This window comes from Colobus angolensis, unplaced genomic scaffold, assembly GCF_000951035.1.
Source record: "Colobus angolensis palliatus isolate OR3802 unplaced genomic scaffold, Cang.pa_1.0 Scaffold327, whole genome shotgun sequence".
Lineage (NCBI taxonomy): Eukaryota > Metazoa > Chordata > Mammalia > Primates > Cercopithecidae > Colobus > Colobus angolensis.
The window spans coordinates 1,534,980-1,545,344 of record NW_012116566.1 but is presented as its reverse complement, the minus strand read 5'-3'; positions in this window follow the sequence as shown (position 1 = coordinate 1,545,344).

The window sequence follows — 10,365 nt, the reverse complement described above, 5'->3', positions numbered from 1 at the left end:
ATAAAAGAACTCTGCAATCCAGCCTTCCCTTTAGCTACAGAATGTCTCAATAACTCTCTGCCAAACCTCAGGACCAGTGTTTTTCAAGAGAAATTTGCATACAGGAAAAATATGGTAACATTAATGCCATAGACTGAATAATGGCCACTCAAAAATAACATGTTCTAATCCCTGGAACCTGTAAATGTTACTTTACCAGAAAAAAGAATCTTTGCAGATATGTTCATGAAGTTTAGAATGTTGAGATAAAATCATCCTGTACTATCTCAGTGGGCCCTAAATGCCATCACGGGTGTCTTTATAAGAGAGAGAAGGAAATTAGACTCATATATGGAAGATAAAGTGATGAGCAGAAAGAGGCAGAGTTAGATGACAACAAGCCAAGGAATGCCAGCAGCTTCCAGAAGCTGGAAGAGGTCAGAAAGGATCCTCTCCTAGAACTTCCAGAGGGAGGACAGCTCTGCTGACACCTTGATTTTGGACTTCTGGCCTCCAGAACTCTGAGAGAATATTTTTCTATTGTTCTAAGCCACTAAGTTTGTGGAAATTTGTTACAGCACTTACATGAAAGGAATACAATGGTTTAATTATTTAATAAAACACTTATATGTATACAAGCTAAATAGCTAGTATCTCAAAGTTGTGCACTTTACAGAGTAAATTATTTCTCTTTATTTAAATAAGGATTCTGACCTTCATGAAAAACATAAAGATACTAATGGTAGATTAAAAATGAGATTTTATTTTTAGGAAATTAGAAAACTCATATACAGTTGTCCCTTGGCATCCATGGAGGATTGGTTCCAGGACATCCTTCAAATACCAAAATCTTGCAGATGCTCAAGTTTGTTATATAAAGTGGTGCAGTATTTGTATATAATCTATGCACATCCTCCTGTATGCATAATACCTGGCACACAGCAAAATTCAAGTTTTGCTTTGTGAAACTTTGTGGAATCTTATTTTCTGGGTATTTTTGATTCATAGTTAGTTGAATCCATGGATGTGGAACCCACCAATATGGAAGGCCAACGGTACTACGTTTCTGTATAAAATGTAGAAGGTGTCAAAGAAAGATATCCCCCTTCTAACAGGAGAAAAGGTCATATGAACTATGAATTATAACTTAAGAGATCTGGAATTGATGGGAACTTTGTTTTCTATGCTTCACTGGTCCACATTATTCTTTCACACTTTAAGAGACACCCTTGGAATTTTCAGACAAGCATCTTTGCAGTTGGAGTGCTGGGGGAGTTTACCCAGAAAATGTCTGATGCCATCCTTGCCCTCCGGGCGCTCAGGATTCACCTGTCTGCAAACCCTCACATCTGAGGGTACTTGGTTGCATCAGCAAGCATCCTACCTGCTGTCCCTTAAAAAAACTGGAAACAAAATTAGCACAGTTTGTCTTTTCAAATGTAACCACATGTTAAAAGACATTTGAATGAGAAAAACTTACAACCCAGAATTCTATGCCCATCAATTATATCTTGCAAAAATGAAGATGTAATACTTTTCCAGACAACAAATGCTCAAAAATGCCAGCAGAAATGCTCTTCAAGAAATGTTGAAAGAAAGTCTTAAAGCAAAAGTCAGATGGTAGCAGATGCAAACTTAGATCTACACAAAGTAATGAAGAAAATGAAAATAGTAAGATAAATATAAAAAAACCATTTCCCTTATTTTTAATCAGTCTAAAATGTAATTTACTATCACAAAAAATAGTTTTACTGTATTATGGGGTTTATAATGCATGTAAGAGTGAAATGTATGACAAAAATAGCACAAAGGATGAGGGCGGGGAAATTGTAAGAGTCTTATACATAAAGAGATACAATTTCAATGTAGACTATGATAAGGAAAGATGTATATTGTACACCATTGTAAAAGAAAAACTGCACTGGACACTTATTAAAAATGGCAAGGAAGACTTTATTCAAGACTACTGAAATAGGGGGGAAAGATTGAACTTAACTCCACTGAAGGATTTTTAAATGCTGGTGTGCGTTAATGTCCTCTACTGGAAAAGAGGGTTGGTCAATGTGATTAGGGCACCTGTGTTTGCTAATTGTCACTTATCGAAGGGAGGCTCCCTACCCTCACCTACCCTCCCATAGATACTGGGAGATAGAGGCTCTATCTATCTTTCTTGATTACATTTCAAAGGGATAGTTCCCAGATTCTTGAGAAAGATTTATATTTTAAAAGGGCAGAGAAAGAATTTACCATTGCAACTTTTCTAGATTAAATACCCTTAAGAAAAGAGAATCAAGAGTCTGTGGTCAGAAAGAAGACTATCTAAAGTTCAGTCAATCTGAGGGGGACATTAGAGCTGTCTTGGTCACCTTAGGACATCCATCACAATTAAGTGAGCTGTAATTACTAGGTAAATATTGGAGATAAAACGGAATCATAAACAACATCCAATTCAAAATCAGGCAGAATAAAATGAACAGAGAAGAGATGGGACAAATAAAAAAAACAACTAGTTAGCCTATTTAAGTTAAACTTTCAAATAAATGATCATTAAAAAAACAGAGGTTGTCTGACTACATTAAAAAGCAAGACCAAACTAACTAACTATGTAAGAAACTCACTTTAAATATAAGGCATATATAGTTTAAAAAGCTAGAAAATGAAAGAGTGCATAGATATGATCAAAATAAATCTGTAGTGGCTATATTAATATCAAACCAAGAAATATCAGCAAAATGAATACTGCCAATGATAAAGAGAAATATTGCATAATAACAAAGAGGTCAAGTCACAATGAAGATGTAATAAGTCTTAATTTGTGAATTATCTGGCAGCAGAGCCTCAAAATCCGTGAAGAAATATGCAGCATCTTCTCAGCAGTATTTGTACTGTCTGGGAGCTTGCTAGAGATGTGGAGTCTTAGGCCCTATTCCTGACCTTAAGGTTAAGGTCAGATGAATTAAGAATCTGCATTTATAACAAGATCCCCACATAATTAAACTGCGTAAGAAAATCTAAGAATACTGATATACATTATGCCACATTTCCAATAAAGAACGAACACTCAGGTGGTATGTTTGCGAGGCAGTTTAAGAGAATGTGGCAGTTTCATGGTTTCATAGAGTAACAGCACTCAGCAACAATAGTATATAATAGAGATTTGAAAATTGAGGAATATATAAAAGAGGCTTTATATGAGAAGCATTGCAGTATAACGTTCTAAAAAGTAGTTTTCACCACCTCAACTCTCTTTAGTTATAAATTGCTTGAAGGATTTTTAATCACAAATGTGTGTTTTCCAATTATTTTATTGGTGAGTGTTTTTAATGGTATCAACTAGCTCAAACAGTATTCCTGCCTTATCCACGGGGGATACATTCCAAGACTCCCAGTGGAGGCCTGAAACCATGGATAGTACCAAACCATATATATGCTATGTTTTTTCCTATACACACACACCGGCGATAAAGTTTAATTTATAAATTAAGCACAGTAAGAGAGTAAAAATAATAATGAGATGGAACAATTCAAACTATATACTGTAATGAAAGCTACGTGAATGTGGTCTCTCACTCTCTGAAAATCTTTTATTGTACTGTACTCACCTATTTTTGGACCATGGTTGATCACAAGTAATTGAAACTTTGGAAAGCAAAACAGTGGATAAGAGAGGACTACTCTATTCAAAACAGTGTTTCTCAACCCTGACCACTTTAACAGGATGCCCTGGCCCCTCCCCCTAGATATTTTTATTTAATTAGACTGGGCTGCGGCCTTATCATCAATATTTTTAAAAATCTCTCCAAGCCGGGCGCGGTGGCTCAAGCCTGTAATCCCAGCACTTTGGGAGGCCGAGACGGGCGGATCATGAGGTCAGGAGATCGAGACCATCCTGGCTAACACGGTGAAACCCCGTCTCTACTAAAAAATACAAAAACTAGTCAGGCGAGGTGGCGGCACCTGTAGTCCCAGCCACTCAGGAGGCTGAGGCAGGAGAATGGCGTGAACCCAGGAGGTGGAGCTTGCAGTGAGCTGAGATCCGGCCACTGCACTCCAGCCTGGGCGACAGAGCGAGACTCCATCTCAAAAAAAAAAAAAAAAAACTCTCCAAGTGATTCTCAAGTACAGCCAAGGTTAAACACCATTATTTTAATAAATGAAAGGTTTTTGTAGTAAACAAAAGTAGTAACATTGATTGTGACACATCTCCCTTCTGTCATCTCACATGGATGGTCACCAGTTAGTGAATGAAATACATGACAGGCTTTGCAGTCTGAACAGGCACAAAGGAAAATGCAATACCATTTAATAACTTACGGTGTGAATATCAGCATCAGACATCAGCATTAAATGGTATATTATACAAACTTAGCATATTTATGCATATCATGCAGAGAGAAATTGGAGAGGTTCTAGGGCTTTACTTTAGAATTGACTCACAAGCATGTTCCTATCAAAACAACAAAAACAAAACAAACTCCAGGAAATCACTTCGCTTCTAAATTGAAAACAAGGAATGAATGGCATTGATGGAGATGAAGCTGGGCTTAATACCCTCATGAGGAGGAGTAAAAGGACTGTACCTGCCTGTCATAGTCTGTTCAGGCTGCCATAGCCAAGTACCACACAGTGGGTAGCTTAATACATTGATTTCTCACAGCAGTTCTGGAGCTGGGAAATCCAAGACCAAGGCGCAGATGGATTCAGTGTCTGGAGAGGGTTCTTTTCCAGTTCATAGATGGTGCCTTCTGTCTGTGTCCTCACATGGTAGAAGAGGCAAAGGGCCTCTATTGTAAGCTTACTATTCCCATTTATGAGGGCTCTGCCTATGACCAGACTATCGCCCAAAGGCCCCATCTCCAACTACCATCGCATTGGGAATTTCATCATGTGAATTTTGGGGTGGACCCACCTATTCAGACCATATCCCTACGGGTCATTAAGGGTTCCTCCTAAAAACATGTTGTCCCACCAGGTGGTGGCTGTTCACTCTCTCTCCTCTATACCAGAATTGACCTGTAACAGGAAGGGGGACAGAAACTCACCTTGGGTGAGCACTCCTTTGTCCTGGGTACTTTCAAGTTGTTTGTTTTTATTGCTCATCGCAACAACCTCACAAGGAAGGTATCATGTCATGCACCCATTTTGCAGATGAGGAAACAATGCCTCAGAAATACTAACCAACTTTCCAAATAAACCCAGCTTGTAAATGGTGTATCCAGGGTTTGAACCAGTCTGCAAGTTCCAAACGCCCCTTTTTCCCTGTCACCCTGCTGCCTCCCTGGCATCATATTAATCAAGAAAGGATGTGACCAAGAAGCCAGTTGATGAGAAGAATCTCTGAGAGAAGGAAGTGTTCCAGGTGGGACACTCCAAAGCCTAGGGTTACTCACACCCCTATTCGTATGCATTCCAGATGATAAACAAGGTGGTTTGAGCTAGGCAAGGAGTTGGTAGGCATGGGAAAACTAGAACCCCTAACACAGCCAGGCAGGAAGTAAGGGCTTGAGATGACAGTGTCGATGGGGGGCTTGCATATTAGCATCCAAATCTAGAACTCTGAATCACTTTTTCCCATGGGCATTCAATTACAGGGTAGCCTGTGTACTTGTGATTAGTGGCATGATTATATATAAAGGTGCTCATGGTTAACAGAGCCTTTAGTGAGCTGGCTGGGGCCTAAATAATGCAACTAAATAAGGGTGACTGATTAAGCCAGGAGATTCCAGGTTTGGGGCATTCCTAAACTTTTTATCGGTAGCAAAATATTATTAATAATAGTTCTATTAGGCCAGGATTAATTTGAACCTGTAGCTTCTGACATAGTCTCATGCATGAGATTCAGACCTTTTAACATGTGGTTAAATTTGAAAGACAATCTGTGGTGCTCTCTAAGTCAACCATTGCCCACACTGCACACATTAGCTTCAGTGAAAATGCTGGCTGTGTTTCCTGAAGGGCAAAGGAAGGGTCTAGTCCCGCAATGAATAGGCAGCAAAGGTCTCTTTGAGTCCAGCTCTCTATCTAAATGCAAGGAGTCCTCCAAGGGGCTCTCATCTTAAACAATTAGCAGTTTAATCTGGGGAGTGTCAAGATTATGGCTAAAGGTGGCAGCAAGCTAGAGGAAAGGATCTTTTTACAAAGACACAATTTGAGGGTTTTACAACTAGGCAAAGGTCTGTCGCAGTCTCTATAAACTGAAAACCACCTTGGAATTTTTATGAGAGGCTGCAGACCTTCTCATTCTGAAGCTCACCACTAGCAAGGACTGCCTGCCACGGACTCTATCCCGGTAGAACCATGAAGACATCATTGCAGCATGATACAGACATACGTCATAAGCAACTGTATAAGGCTCTGGTGTAATATTTCTTCTATGAGATATATTTATATCAATTGTGAAGAAGCTGGCATGAAATTATATTGCTAAGGTCTATTTAATTTCCAGATGATGTTATATTCTCTTTTATCATTCACCTAAAGACGTACTCATTTTATTAAAGAGATGTAAATTTTCCCAAAATAAGCTAGTTGATTTTGTTCATGCACAAGTCATTGATTTTAGAAGATATTTTCTATTAACAATAATATACTTATATCTAAATGCAAACAGGCTAGCATCAGAGAACAAAAAAATTAAATTTGCAACAATTCTATATCTCTGACATTAACTTAGAACATTTCTCTCACTATTCCACACTCAGCTCTAATTTGTCAGCGAATCCTCTATCCTGATAAAGTACCAATTGGGTCAAACAATGTGTTCTGCTCTTTTCTACTGAAGACTGTTTTGACAGACTTTTAGCATGAGAAAAACAGATTAGGGAAATGAACAACAAAAAATATAAACCAAAATAAGCTAAAGCAAGTATAGATACATTCTCCAGCCAATGCTCAATTTTCTGATTTCTAATACAACTAAAATATCTAGAAAAAAAATTTTTTTAGTACTATGATTTAACGTATCATCTTTTTAAAAGTCTTTCATTTGTCCCATTTGTAAATCTTTGTTATCTGGGGTATCAGGTATCAGGGGATATCGTATGTGAACAGCAATGTATTATGTCCCGGAAACACTAAAAACATTTTCACTATTGCTAGAATAGCAAAAAGTTTCATTGCTGCATACAAATGACCACTTTTCAAATGATAAAACACTGAAATGTTTTATAAGCTCTTTTCCTAGAGGTCTCCTGGGATTTGCCTTAAGTATTTGCATAAATAAATTATAAATGGATCCATCACAGCTGACTGCATTGAGTGAGGTGAAACTCAAGAGTGAATTTTAAACTGTGCTCAGCAGTAAAGAGGAGTGTTCAATACCAGCTGCAGCACAGGTTTTCATTCATAATCCTTCCCAGGTCTCTCCATTCCATGACTTTCCAGGTAGTCTCTTTGGTGTCCTTCATCAATTTAATCTTTCTCTTTTTGCAACTACTCAGAATGAACACTCTATGTGGTCTTATTAAAATCGACTCCTGCACAAAGTATTGGGGAAGACTTAATTGGCCTTCCAGGCTAGCATGTTTGTGATTACGTTTGATATGAATGCTGTGCATATTAGCCTAAGTGAAGAAATAAATGAAGAAAAGTATTACAGTGATCATAAAACATTACTAGAACAGGGGCAAAGCATCATGCTGCACAACGTGTCTTGGCTCTGCCCACAAGATGCACAGCAAGGAGCAATAATGTATTGCCCAATGAAAAATACCATTTGGTATGCAAATTAAAGAGAGGACAAAGCTTCCGTTCTTGGCCCTGCATCCACCCAACATAAACTCAAACTTGGAAACAATTAAGTATGCCTATAAATCCAGAGCCTTGGAAAACTAAATGGAGTCCTAAATCAGAGAACGACACTAAGAAGGCAGAGAAAGAATACTCATTAGCCAGGTCCACACAGTGGTTTTATGGGTGTTCCTAAGAGAAAAGAGCTGATAGGACTTTTATAAGACCTCAGATAAAATCCTTTAAGGCATTGACATTATAATATTAGATCATAATACTGTTGGCACTTTGCAAGAAAATTCTGAAATCCAGGGGAAGAAGAAACTATTTTTAAAAGGCTCATTTGAGGAGTTTTGAGATTAATTCATTGTCTTGATCAAAGTATTGCTAATAAACAAATTCTAAGTGTCTCAGGAAAAGAAACCCGAGGCCACTTATCCACCACTGCATCCCACTCTTGATACTTCATTCTCCACTTCAAGTTCCTTCCCTCCCACCTGCTCTCTCTATTTTCTTATTTTATGCAAATGAAAAGAGAGAGTAGAATTCTGTCTATAAATACTATTTACCTGGCTGCTTAGATTGATGGTTTTCCAGGCTGAAGACCAGAACTAGAAAAGTCCCTCAGGGTGCAGATCAGAGAAGCAACACATTCTACTACTCTTGCATAGATGACATTAATTTTGTTTAAAGTGCAGCACAGAGTAAGTCTCATCATTTAAGACAACTAAGAACATGTTTGTAAATTCACAGTTTCTTAGCCAAATCTCGTATCTGATTCTAAAGCTGACCTGGAATCCTTCTTGTCCTCCTTCTCTGGGGATATTTACAGAAACTTGATGTGCACATGTCGGACATAGCAGATGCCAGTCAATTGACCAGAACACATGAACCTCAAGAATACTACTAGATTTCCTCCTCGTGTTTTCAAAATCGACTGATCGATTTACTGGTTTTCCAAAGGATTCACACTATGGAGAGCCATATTGTGAATATAAGTGTACTATTTGTTTATCTTTAAGAGGCATTATTTTGATGTGCTGACAGGGGGTACTAATCAACAATGATCAGTTACTTAGTTTTTAAAAATTACTCCTAATACTTGCAAAAGAAAATTATTTAAAATGTAAAAGCAATTATGCACGTCATCAGGGCCACTTTAGGGAAAAAAGCGTGCTGCAGATTTTGGGGAGAAGATTGTCTTTAAGACAAAATTACTCATACATATGTTTTATTATTTATATCATTACTAAACATTTTCATATGGAAAAAATTCAGAAACTACATTTTCAGAGTACACTCACATACCTAGGTTTTTTTAAAATTTTTGTTGGTACATAGTAGCTGCATATGTATTTATGGAGTACACAAGATATTTTGATACAGGCATACAAGGTGTAATAATCACATCAGGGTAAATGGGGTCTCCATCACCTCAAGCATTTACCCTTTGTGTTACAAACAATCAATTATACTCTTTTAGTTATTTTAAATGTGCAATTAAATTATTATCGACCAGAGTCATCCTGCTTTGCTATCAAATACTAGATCTTACTGATTCTTTCTATTTTATGTACTCACTAAACCATTCCTACTTCCCCTAGTTTTACATAATGCTTCATCTTTAAACAAAAATGTATCACTAATAATGACATTGATACTGTATATTTTGTCTAAATGATAGAATCCTACAAGCTACTTAAGTATAAAATTTGTGGCTGTCTCATCAGGTCTCTTAATACTGAAATCTTTATAATGAGATTTTTCCATTGCAAATGGCATTTAACAAAAAGTGCTCCTCATTCCAATGACTTAGAAACACATGATTTCCATCCACCACTACTCCGAACTGGCAGCTGTCATAATAAGCTGTGAAATCTCATTAAAAGGTAGCATTCCACAGCCCTCCACACCAAGTCAGGTTTTCCTGTTACCCATCCTGCAGATACTGTGCCCACTTTCTCCCTTTAGGGAGCAAGAGGCCAGTCCCCAGTGCTTGGGGATCTGAGATGTTTTCCTTTTCTCTTTTAAATCTAAATTTAGACGTCAACTTCTCAGAGCTACTTTTCCTCATGGTGCAATCAAATTAGGTCTTTCCAGGCAAAAAGTGTCCGGAATAGAGACGTTGTTCAAGGACACTGGACCCTGGCTAGACTTTTTCCCCTGATGGTGACATGGCCTCACTAATGCTGAGGTGGTTCAATGTTTGCCAACATTTCCTTAAAGGGATGCTCAGAGAAGCCAAGGTATGCTTCTACAGAATGGTGAAATAAGCCCCATACATAGAAAGACAGTTCTTTATGAGGCAAGACTTTCCTTTTAGACTGAATTTTGGAAGGACCTTACCTGCACAGAGAGGGTCACCAGAAGCTGTGAGTTGCACAAGGGAGCAAGAGAAACAGAAAACCAGAGAAAAGCCAGGTAAGGATGAGCAGCAGCTGCTCTGGCACAGGGAAGCACTTCCCTGCTATTGTGTGTATGTCCTCAATAAAAATAAATGTCAAATAAGAAGAAGAGAAGTTTTTGAATGCTCTCACCATAAAGAAATGATAGGGCTGAATAGGAACAGCTCCAGTCTCCAACTCCCAGTGTGAGCGACACAGAAGACCGGTGATTTCTGCATTTTCAACTGAGGTACTGGGGTCATCTCACTAGGGA